At 40.4% G+C, this 12969-nt stretch overlaps 2 long non-coding RNA genes across 2 annotated transcripts; one reads left to right on the top strand and one right to left on the bottom strand.

Annotated features, from left to right (window-relative positions):
- Positions 1–363: 363 nt before the first annotated feature.
- Positions 364–2181, top strand: LOC117534887. The gene is made up of 3 exons (XR_004567372.1): positions 364–392; positions 1396–1484; positions 1894–2181. It is a non-coding gene; the product is annotated as an uncharacterized LOC117534887 (long non-coding RNA).
- LOC117535392 lies at positions 1993–6659 on the bottom strand. The gene is made up of 2 exons (XR_004567446.1): positions 6550–6659; positions 1993–2233 (listed from the first exon to the last, which is right to left on the bottom strand). It is a non-coding gene; the product is annotated as an uncharacterized LOC117535392 (long non-coding RNA).
- Positions 6660–12969: the final 6310 nt, after the last annotated feature.

Raw genomic sequence — 12969 nt, 5'->3', positions numbered from 1 at the left:
CACACTACTGAAATCCTCTCACATTCACTACTGAACACCTCACACACACACTACTGAAAATTAACCTCACACACACACTCCTGAAAAACATTTTACTGAAAGGTTCTCAGTAGGGAATGTACATGTGTTTCACCTATGTGTGTGTGAGGGGATTCTTGCTGTAACGGAAGTCATTCTTGCTGTAACGGAAGTCATTCTTGCTGTAACGGAAGTCATTCTAATGTAACGGAAGTCATCTGCTAGTGGTCTCTTTGCTATCCCCGTTAGCTTCATTAGCTCCAGGCTGCTACTCGGACGTGTTTGTTGTGTGGAGTATTCTTCTTCATTGAAATATCGCACTTATCTTATGGCTCTGCGGTTCAAACAGACCGTCCATGAATGCAGTTTATTCGGTAAGTAAAATTCAAGCACTTTATTTCTTACTTGTCTTTTTATTCAGCTAGACGAAGCTACATCTGTGCTAAATATGCTATCCGTAGCATACAAGTTAAAACATAATAGAGAAGTGTAAAACATTAAGAATGATTATACTGTAAAACATAAGGCTTCTCGGTGAGGTTGGTAAAATAAGGTCATGCTTGTACATTAGTTAGTTTGCTAGTTAGGTAACTGTATGCATTGTTATTGTTAATTTAAAATAGCTATGCTCGACGATGCAGTCAGCTAGCGTCACATTAGTGTTGAAGAGCAGAGTATGAGATTAACCCATAGATTAACCTCACTATAAGATCTGTGTATCTGAAAAATATGAATCTCACATTTCCAGTTGGTTCCAGAAATAACGTTGACGTAGATATTGCAATATGGTTTGTTGAGCTGGAGTTGATTGTTGAAGCTTACTGGTTAACGTTCATCATATTAAACAAACGAACCCAAACGTTGTTGTTTTTAATAATATTATTACCAATACTTACTTAGCATTTTATTATCATTACACTGGAGAAACCGACTTATTGTGGCAGCAGAACGTGAACATGTAACTTAATGCCTGCATTTGAGGACGAAAAATAGCTCAGTCAATGCTTTAGGGACAAGGAAATGATTTGTTTAAATATTATATATGACGTTATGTGTGCTTCTGTGACAATGAAGCTTATTCATTGCATTACATTTGTTGAAGATGTTTGTCTTTTACCCTTACGTGTGTGTTACACATGAATGTGAATATGGCATAGGACAAATATTTAAATTGACTGTCTCATGAAAAACGATTCTGAAATAAAAAGGACCCCAACTATACAATAATACACAATCCAACTGATAAGACACAGTAAGGGCTTTGATATCCAGCACTTTTTTTAAGGATAACAAAAAGATTATCACATGACATTTGCATGTAAAAAAAGTCTGTGACCAACACATTGTTACTTTACATATACATCTGTTTGTTTAAAGTTTCCAGGTGATGCAGACAGACCAGAGGATGCTGACCACGAGAGACAGACCTATTCCTAACATCAGTGAACTTCAGCATGGACTCAAAGGTACAAAGACTCCTTTCATACTGTACAAAGAATCGAGAAACATTCTGGTTTAAATAAAGTAACAACTATAATCAGCTTTCACATTTCAATGTATTTAAGGCAATTATTATTTTACATTGAGAATTGCTACCATTTGTCTCTACATATTGTCTGTAAAAGACGTGGTAAAAGTGGTTCTTACAGTGAGACAACGGAGCAGTTGAATATTATTTAATAAGATATTTTAATGTTGATTAACTGCAGACTGTTCATTCATAATCTGATTATCTTTGTAGTACAAAGTGATGAATTAAAAAAACACATTAAAATTAAAAAAATACAATATTTCTACAGCCGCTAAATAAACAAACCTTTCATAAATAACACACTTGCTCTGCAATAATGTCATGTTTCTTGTCATTTCTGTTAGGAAAGGACATACCTGAAGGACACAACTGCCTCACCGTTTTCTCAGAGGGGCAAGAAGAAAATGAAAAGCTGATTTCAGATTAAAGACCAATACAGGACATTCACTAAGAAACTACACTTTTATTGTGAACACAAAGTCAAACAGGACCATCATTTGTTTGTGACAGCTGAGCCCAGTATGTGCTCACAGATGCAGTTAGGGGGTTTCTTCATCAGGCCTGGGCCTCCTCCCAAAGAAAGACCTCTCCACCTCAGTCCTCTCCAGCCAAACCCACAGACAGGACATCCGTCATGCTGAGGTTTCTCCCAAAGTCTCTGCACGCTGTCTCAATTGATCCACACTGTGAATATGAGGGGGAAATGTGTGTCATAAATGCTTTAGACAATAAGAAATATGAAGTTAACTGTAAGGAATGGCTCATTCTTTTTTAAATAGACAAAACTATTACTGTATTTCAATATCTCACGTCTGAAAGTTTAATTTAAAAGAAGAAGAGGCCCCAAAAATAAAGATTGGTATATCAATAAATGTAGTTGATTTTGTCTTTTTAATTGTTTAAAGTAGATATAACTGGTACTTGAGAGTTTGAATACAGTCTGGTTGCGGAGGAGGCACACAGGTAAGAGCATATAGCTACCATCACATGTAACTAAGCTTGACTTGAATTTATTAAAAGTATAATTAAGTAACAGCAACAAATCAATAACAAAAATCATGCAAAAATGTGAATCTTTGCTGGATCCACTGTTGAATTTACCACATATTGTATATTTTAGAAACCTTAAGGCATTTATAGATTTGTATGTATGTATTGTATGTATGGTGTATAATTCCCGGCCTGACATATTGTCCCAGTCCGGCCCTGGTCCTATGCCATATTCACATTCATGTGTAACACACACATAAGGGTAAAAGACAAACATCTTCAACAAATGTAATGCAATGAATAAGCTTCATTGTCACAGAAGCACACATAACCAGTGGCGTTTCTAGGTGTACAAAACTGGGGGGCAGAAAGAGGTCGGGGGAGAGAGAGAGAGAGAGAGAGAGGGGGGGGACAGAGAGAGGGGGGGAGGAGAGAGAGAGAGGGGGAGTGTCAAATTACATACTGAAGACCACAGGAGCAACACTGTGAGCGCATACATTTACGTACACAGCGTGGGGATATCATAGTAATGCACCTTCATACATGGAGTAAAGGTCACCATCACAAAGTAATTCTTAACAATAACAACAACCGTAATGCTTTAGCATTAAAACACCATAGACTGTAAATATAAGGAAAACACAGACACTCATCATCGAGGTCACAATATCAATCGATCCAGCAGAGGCAAAACACAGAAGATCAACAAAATATATGACATAAATGAACTTACCAAAGCTGAAGGCTCACTTGAAAAGAAAAGCGGCACGGCGGTCCTTCCTCTGACAGAATGTGTCTATCACTTTGGGGATGAAGTCCTGTAGTTGCTGGATCAACTGGCTTTCAATTGAAAGCATGGCCAATGCGTTAAGTCGCGGCTGTCCCATGGTGTTGCGAGTGAAAGTCTTTATCCTTTTGAGGGTGGAAAAGTTCCTCTCTGACTCGGATATCGTCATCGGAGTTGTCACTATTATTTTGACCAAAATAACAGTCTCAGCAAACGTTTCCTCCAAGTTGTTCTCGTGAATGGATTTCAACAGAGACAGGGCAGTGTTTCCAGTGTGAAGCTCACTGTGGCGGTAGAGCGCGGTCAGCTCAGACTTCAACTTCTCCTTGTTTCCCAACGCAGGCCAGTTTCACGGCGCAGTCAAGCTCAGGTGTAGGAAATGACAGGACATGCTGTGGGAAGAATGAGCTGTCAACAAGCTTTGCAGCGATCAAATGGTCACTCTGTGAGAACCTCTGTTCCACCTGTGAGATGACTGTGTCACAAGCCTCCTTCATCACCGGCGCTGTGCTGCTGACTCGTCGGCCTGGCTCGTCTGTTCCATCATGAGCAGTGGCGGCCAATGCATCAGTTTTCTGCCTCATTTTCTGAACATTTTCCTTGAAACGGCAGAGCGCGCTGTTGATCCCAGGTGCATCGATGCTTCGTTTTTGCAGAGTGTTGTATAGAACATCCACTTCTGGCATAAGCAACGAAAAAAACTCCAGGAGCTGCATAAATGCTCGGTCCCCGCAGTTTCTTTGACAGGCCGTATGCCTCACTTATGGTGACCGCATCCCATCCTGGTTGTGCGCGTATATGCTTCATACACTGAAGTAGTGCATCTCGGGTCTCCCAAACCGCGTTCACAGTTCTGCTTTTAAAGTTCCATCTCACAGCCGGTGGCCGTGGGATGCGTCTCTGTGTTGCCTCTGCAAGAGCTGCAACACGTTTTGGAGCACCGGAGAAAAAAGTGGAAAAAAGCAGTTAGATCTGCAAAAAAACCCCTTCAGGATGCTCATCCTTGCTGAACACAGTTGCTGCAGGGTCAGGTTCAGTTGGTGGGCGTAGCAGTGAACAAACTGAGCGTTTGGGTACATCTCCTTCATCACCGTCTGTACCCCGCGCACGTTACCGCTCATGACGGCCGCCCCGTCATAGGTCTGAGCGATTAGCTTTTCTTTCAGCTTCAGGGGTTCCAGAACAGCCTTGATGCTGTTAGAGAGACCTACACCAGTTTTGTCCTTTACTTCCACAAACTCCAAAAAACGCTCTGTAACTGTGAGGTCAGGCATAATGTATCGCAGCACAATCACCATTTGCAATTTACAGGAGACATCGGTTGTCTCGTCGGCCTGAACGGCAACAAATGATGTGTTGTCCACTTGCTTGGCTATTTCCTCCCTGTACACATCATACATGCAGTCCAAGAGTTCATTCTGTATGGTGCTTGATGTCCCTTTGAAAACAAGCTGAGCTTCGTAGTGCCGTTGAAGCCTCACACATTGTCTCGAAAATTGACCTGAATATCCCTGGATTCAGAGAGTCCGCCGACTCGTTGTGGCCCCGCAGTGCTGTCTCACATTTCCCACACAGTTTAATACAGGTGATGATCCGACCAAGCACGTACCTGTTTTCTTCCACCTTCCTATTATGAGAATCAATGCCACGTCTGTAGGCGCTGTCAATCTGAGCTGCAACATTCACCCTTCCAAGTAATCCCAATTTTACGGCATTTTCCAAATGACTGTTGCTGCTCTCATGCTTCATTGTCCTCTCCGAAAGATGCTTAAGTCCTTGTAACCTGTCCTCGACCAAGTACCTTGATCTTCACCAAAAAGCAGGCAAGGAAAGCAAAAGAGGGAATTCTTCTGGATGCTCGCCGTTAGCCATTTCTTTTTAGCAAACCACTCAGCGTTAAACCCACGTTTAACTTTGCCCGCAGTCTGGACCATTTGGAAATCCGGTGGATGGTGGGCTAAGTGTCTCAAATGTGTGCTCCAGTAAATGGTCAACTTCATTCATTTTCTTTCAGTTTTTTACTTCTTTTAATCGCTGGTGATGTTAGCTATATGCTGCTCTCTCGTCTCCTCTTCAAACTACACGTGACGTTTCGCAGCACTGCACACGTGAGTACTTACAGCCAATCAATTCTGAATTATGTGAGATGACGTATGGTGGGGATGGGAGCACTCTGCCCCTACGGTCATTATTTTTTTGCCACACACATTCAATAGAAAAATACTCTGAGCATGCGCAGTGTAGTTTTTACAATCACCGTTCACTTAGACTGTGAGAGGGAAGGGCAGGATCGGGTTTTGTCCCACATGGCTCTAAACAGCTCAAAACGGCACTCTAGACACTAATTAGAAGAACACAGACTAAAACAGAAATGTACAGACGAATCAGATTATTAAACATGACCTTAAAATATATTTTATATGTTTTTTTATTTATTTTTTAGTATTTTTTTGTAATCATTATTTGTAATACTTTCTTCTGACACTAGGTGGGGCTGTGCCCCACCTGCCCCTAATGACCCGCCGCCACTGCACATAACGTCATATCTAATATTTAAACAAATCATTTCCTTGTCCCTAAAGCATTGACTGAGCTATTTTTCGTCCTCAAATGCAGGCATTAAGTTACATGTTCACGTTCTGCTGCCACAATAAATCGGTTTCTCCAGTGTAATGATAATAAAATGCTAAGTAAGTATTGGTAATAATATTAATAAAAACAACAACGTTTGGGTTCGTTCGTTTAATATGATGAACGTTAACCAGTAAGCTTCAATAATCAACTCCAGCTCAACAAACCATATTGCAATATCTACGTTAACGTTATTTCTGGAACCAACTGGAAATGTGAGATTCATATTTTTAAGATACACAGATCTTATAGTGAGGTTAATCTATGGGTTAATCTCATACAGTACTCTGCTCTTCAACACTAATGTAACGCTAGCTGTCTGTATCGTCGAGCATAGCTATTTTAAATTAACAATAACAATGCATAGTTACCTAACTAGCAAACTAACTAATGTACAAGCATGACCTTATTTTACCAACCTCACCGAGAAGCCTTATGTTTTACAGTATAATCCTTCTTAATGTTTTACACTTCTCTATTATGTTTTAACTTGTATGCTACGGATAGCATCGTTAGCACAGATGTAGCTTCGTCTCGCTTGTTAGCTGAATAAAAAGACAAGTAAGAAATAAAGTGCTTGAATTTTACTTACCGAATAAACTGCATTCATGGACGGTCTGTTTGAACCGCAGAGCCATAAGATAAGTGCGATATTTCAATGAAGAATACTCCACCAGGCATCAACACAACAAACACGTAAGAGTAGCAGCCTGGAGCTAATGAAGCTAACGGGGCTAGCAAAGAGACCCACTAGCAGATGACTTTCGTTACATTAGAATGACTTCCGTTACATTATAATTACTTCCGTTACAGCAAGAATCCCCTCACACACACATAGGTGAAACACATGCACATTCCCTACTGAGAACCTTTCAGTAAAATATTTTTCAGGAGTGTGTGTGTGTGAGGTTAATTTTCAGTAGTGTGTGTGCGAGGTGTTCAGTAATGAATGTGAGAGGATTTCAATAGTGTGTGTATGACGTTAATTTTCAGTAGCGTGTGTGTGAGGTGTTCAGTAGTGAATGTGAGAGGATTTCAGTAGTGTGTGTGCAAGGCCAGATGTTTTCAGTAGTGTGTGTGTGAGGTGTTCAGTAGTGAATGTGAGAGGATTTCAGTAGTGTGTGTGCAAGGCCAGATGTTTTCAGTAGTGTGTGTGTGAGGTGTTCAGTAGTGAATGTGAGAGGATTTCAGTAGTGTGTGTGCAAGGCCAGATGTTTTCAGTAGTGTGTGTGTGAGGTGTTCAGTAGTGAATGTGAGAGGATTTCAGTAGTGTGTGTGCAAGGCCAGATGTTTTCAGTAGTGTGTGTGTGAGGTGTTCAGTAGTGAATGTGAGAGGATTTCAGTAGTGTGTGTGCAAGGCCAGATGTTTTCAGTAGTGTGTGTGTGAGGTGAGTTTGAATTTTGGCCTACACGGCCCCTCATACGATGGGCCATACGGGACATTATTCAGAAATACCGTTCACACACACATATGAAATGCACTCACACACATGAAACTCACTCATATATTATACACATGTGAAACGCACTCACATACATACACACATATGAAATGTTCTAATACATATGTGAAACACACACACACACACACACACACACACACACACACACACACACACACACACACACACACACACACACACACATGAAATGTGATTTCAGTATTTTGTGTGAGAGGGATTTCAGTATGTTGTTTGAGGGATTTCAGTATGTTGTGTGAGAGGGATTTCAGTATGTTGTGTGAGAGGGATTTCAGTTGAAAGGGAAGGCATCTCAGTTGAAAAGGAAGTCGTTTAAAAAAAACAGCGAAGAACCGCGAATTTCAAAAAAGCGAAAACAATATTTTTCGTCTTTCCGTTTGCGATTATTTCCATTCCATCATGTCTGCTCAGCAGCCTGCACAAAGCTTAACTGATGCAGCAGCGTTGTGAAAGAGCAACTTGCAGGTTTTTTTTTTTTTTTACATTTATGCTTAACCCTCTGGAGTCTAAGGGTATTTTCTCGATTTTTAGATGTTTTCTTAAATCACCTTTTAAATGTATTTCTTCTAACATGGCACCCCATGTGTTAAATATCAAAATGTCCAGGACAATCTCTGGTCTTGCTATATATGCATATTGCTCACCTTAGAGCACTGTTTGATGAGATAAGTAGCTCAAAAGCTTAAAATGTGAAATCCGATTTTTGGAAAATCTTCAAAACTCTTGTGAAAACACAAATTTACTCATGTGATCGAATTGTTTTGGTGTCACAAAAGCAGTGAAATATTTGAATTACACTGTATATAAATGTGTTATTCATGTCTAAAATGAAAAACATTAAATTCAAATTTTGAGTAAAATAGGTGTTTATCACTCTACTTTCACCACAGCATGGACTGAGATACATCAGGACTGAATAATGACTTCATATTACATACCAAGGTTCATGTGATGTGTACAAATACAAATTGAGCATTCAAACAAATATGTTTTTTTCAACCAACTATTTATATAAATATAAGAAACTGGAAAATCTCACTATTTACCAGAGGTGTGGACTCGAGTCACATGACTTGGACTCGAGTCAGACTCGAGTCACACATTTGATGACTTGAGACTCGACTTGACAACATCACAAAAGACTTGCGACTCGACTTGGACTTGAACACCAATGACTCGGGACTTGACTTGGACTTGAGCCTTCTGACTTGAGGTGACTTGCTACTTTAATTCAGAGGTCTCCAACACGCCGATCGCGAGCTGCCGCTAGAAGAGCAGACTCCCGTCGGGGAAAGCAGAATCTTCAGCCGCTCCTACTCTTGCTGAGAATCCTTGCAGGCAGGGGCGGGTCTTTATTTAGCTGGCCCACCATGCGGCCAATCATATGCGAGGACACACTAGGATCATACCATTATGTGAAAGAAGGGTGGGGGGTACAGCATGTGTAGTGGTACAGGCCAGCTGCACAGAGCGACGGGGAGACGGATTTAATTGCAAGCGCGTCGGAAAAAGTCAAGAAATGAGCGAAAACCGAAAAAAGAAGCAGCATCTGGCTGCTTTTCAATGATATTGGAGAAAACAAAGCTGAGTGCAGGATTTGTAAAATGAAAATAACCTTCAGAGCAGGGTTTTTAAGGCCTTAAAAAGGTCTTAAATATGATTCAGAAGGTCTTAAAAATTATCGGATTTGAAAGATACTTCTATGTTGCGATAGCGTCTAAATGTGTTTTGGGGGAAATGTCCGGGCTGCAAAGTAACCAGTACGGTAATAGCCTTTCAGTTCCCCCCAACAATTTGTATTGAATTAAATCAACATGGAACCAGTAATCACTAACTTTGTTTCCCCCGGCCCCTTATTGGAGAACACCCAGCTAGTAACCTAGCAACCAAGCTTCAGCTCATGTAGCCTATCTTCGAATCTACTTACAAATAAATATGGGGAAGTGTCAGTTCAACCGTATTTTGTTGGAACACATCTAATTTAGTGCTTGGTTGAAACCAGTGGAGGGAACGTGTTTGAAGCCCGCTGCACCTTTTGCAAAATAAATTAGCGTTTGTTTTGCTAATGTAGCGTTAGCTAGTGGAGTGTTAGCTAGTGCAGCAGCTCCCGCAACAACACCGGGGGACCTCCGGGCGAAGTTTGGGTCTACGTCAACCCTAAAAGCGGAGGTGCTGTAGACGCTAAATACCGTAGCTAAACACCAATCATACAACAGCAACGATGAAATAGTGTAGCCAAGGCAGCAGAGCTCTGAATATAGCTCTCTCTCTCACACACACACACACACACACACACACACACACACACACACACACACACACACACACACACACACACACACACACACACACACTAGGGCTGCTCGATTATGGCAATAATCAAGATTATGTTGGTCAATAATTAATATCACGTTTATTAAATATGATTATTCATTGACTTTGAAAACATCCATTTATTGAACTTTAAAACAAATAATAATTTGAACAGTATATGTTTAACTGTTGATTACCCTGAACGTATAATTCAACTGAAAAACTAATACAAAAATTAATTAAATAAATGATACATTACTAAAAAATTCATTAGATCAAATATGTTGTGGTGCACTGTCACAACCTAGCAAAGCAAAATAATCGTTTTTTCCGATTATGTTGTTTTCGTAATTGTGGCAGGCCAAAATCGTAATTGCGATTAAAATATGATTAATTGCACAGCCCTAACACACACACACACACACACACACACACACACACACACACACACACACTCAAGCGCACACACATACACACACTTTTTGTCTAACACGCTAACACAGTTCTGTACTGTTACGCTGTTGTGTTCAGTCATTGTTCTTATGTTGAACATGAATACATTTACTTTGTAAGTGATTATGGGACGTATTTCTTCTTTATATACATTTTCCTTCATACTTTATTGCCGTGAAATAGGTCTTAAATTCTATTCAAAGTGGTCTTAAAAAGGTGTTAAAAAGTCTTAAATTTGAGTTGGCGAAACCTGCAGGAACCCTGTACAATAAAAAGTCCTGCATTCAAAATGTTACAAGTAAAAGTACAAAAGTATTAGCATCAAAATATACTTAAAGTACCACCTGCAGAGGGATCTAGATGCAGGTGTTCTTTTCCCCATAGAGACCGCCTCGCTGCACATTATCCCTTGCATAAAGATAGATTGTGGGCCCCTTATAACATGTTGTACACAGTGGAAATAAACATTCTGGTTACCTCAACATCAGGGATCTTATACATTAAACTCCTTCTGAATCAAACCGTCACGGTAGCCTTACCTTACTGATCCCTCTTAAATTAGAAAAACACACGTTACTTTACCAGCAGAGAGAAAATGGATTATTAAATTATTAATGTGACTAATAAAGAGCTGTTTGATTATTAAGTATTATTCTGTTGATCGATGTCATTACATTTGGTGAAAAACACATAATGACTTGTTTATGACTCGTTGTGTCAAAGTTTAGGACTTGACTTGACTTGAACTTGCCCATCCTGACTTGAGACTTGACTTGGACTTGCAAAACAATGACTTGAGACTTGACTCGGACTTGAGCGCAAAGACTTGAGACTTGACTCGGACTTGCAAAACAATGACTTGGTCCCACCTCTGCTATTTACAATATTGAACATCAGAACTTTCAACCAACTATTCATTATAAATGTCAAGACAGTGTCAAGGTCTTTGTCTGTCTTCCAAGACAGTGGGTCTGGCTGCTGTGAAGATGGGGGTGATGGTGCATGGGCTGCTGTGTAGGTGGGGTGTACAAGTGCTATAGGAGACCTCCTTTCCGGCTGGGTTGAAGGTGATGGCTGTGGTGGAGTCTTTGTGCTGAGGTGTATCTTGACCTGGTGGCAGCCGCACATGGAGGTGGAGGCAGCTGTAGTGATGCTGGTCTGCTGGTCCTTGGTGGTGATGGCTCTGGCGAAGGCCCTTGAGCCACAGTAGATCTTGACCTGGGGGCCGGCACAGATGGATGTTGTGGCTGCTGGATAAACGCCGCCTGTGTAGGACAATAATTACAACTAATTTCATTGAAATAAAGTTCAAGTAAAATGTTGCTCAAGCACAAATAACAATGCACACATACAAATAAAGTTTGGGAGGTTGCAGAAGGAGTCTCTCTCGATCTCTCTCTCTCTCTCTCTCTCACACACACGCACGCGCGCACACACACACACACACACACACACACACACAGGTATTTCCAGTTACTTTACATTCAGTATAAAATCACAGAAACATATATACATAGACTACATCTGATTACAAAGTCTCATCTGTACAGGACGGTAAAATAATAACAGGCACACATATAAATAAATCTATGACAAAGTCTCATCTGTACAGAACAGTATGATAAAATAATCGATGGCAAAAACATGTCACTGTAAATGTCTCCGTTGTGGGACGAATAAATTATTAATTTAATCATCTACACATGTAATCTCACTTTTACACACCAAAATAACGTTAACACAGAGTAAACGTTTGCTAATGGAGAGTCTATTTTGTTCCAATAAAAAGTTCATGACTATCGATAAAAAATATATATCAATAAACCTATTGTTCACTTTCGCGGTATTCCCCACACATTGCCAGTACACTATTACTGTAATATTTACACTTACCCATGTACAAATGGATCCTTGTTGTTGTCTTTGTGTTCTTCTTCTTCAGAAGAGTCGAATAATTCAGGTTCTGAGGCTCTATCTTCACTGCTGCTAGCGAAAAAAATCTCTAGCGAAATCGGCAACTGTAAAGTTTTTTTTAGCCATTTTATCTGTCTCTCTCGCTCTCCTCACAGATGTAAACTAGTGATGTGTCGGTCGCGAACGAACGAACGAACTCTTTTAAGTGAACGACTGGAGCCGGCTCTCGCCCGCGAACGAGCCGGGGTTTTTTTTGCGGAGGGATCTAAATCGGCATGAAGGCACATTATGCAATGTGCACATTATCCCGCTTATTACATGGCCACATTCTCAACAAAGTAACGACATGACTCCCAATATTAATTGAAATGCTTTTATGGATTTAGAAAATGATTTTATTGATTTAAAAAATAGTTGTATGTATTTATTTAAATTGACATGCATCCGCTAAGAAAAATAGTCCGTTGTTACTGTTTGAACTAACGTAGCAACGGCAGGAACTGCTTCGATAGTGTTTTTGAGGAGCTTTTTGATTACAGATTTGAAAACATCGTTGCTTGCTTTAAAAGTAGCACAATTCATTATGTCAAACCTTGGAAAGTATCTAGATATCCCTGCCCTAATGCCAAAGTAACTGGCAACTGAATATGTGTCGCCGTTTGATGTCTATGTCTGGACCGCTGCGTAAAAAGGAGGGTTTCTGCCCCGTTACTTCTCTTCTTACTTACACGGAGGAGGGAGATCTCTTTTTCTCCCCCTCTTCTGACAGCCCATCAGCTGATCTCAGAGCACGCTCCCCTCTCCTGCAGGGGGGCGTGGTTTCTATAGCTAATAGTTACTGAAATAGAGCC

The sequence above is a fragment of the Gymnodraco acuticeps genome, unplaced genomic scaffold (genome assembly GCF_902827175.1).
Source record: "Gymnodraco acuticeps unplaced genomic scaffold, fGymAcu1.1, whole genome shotgun sequence".
In the NCBI taxonomy this organism is placed as follows: Eukaryota; Metazoa; Chordata; class Actinopteri; order Perciformes; family Bathydraconidae; genus Gymnodraco; species Gymnodraco acuticeps.
This window is presented reverse-complemented; position numbering and strand designations above follow the sequence as displayed.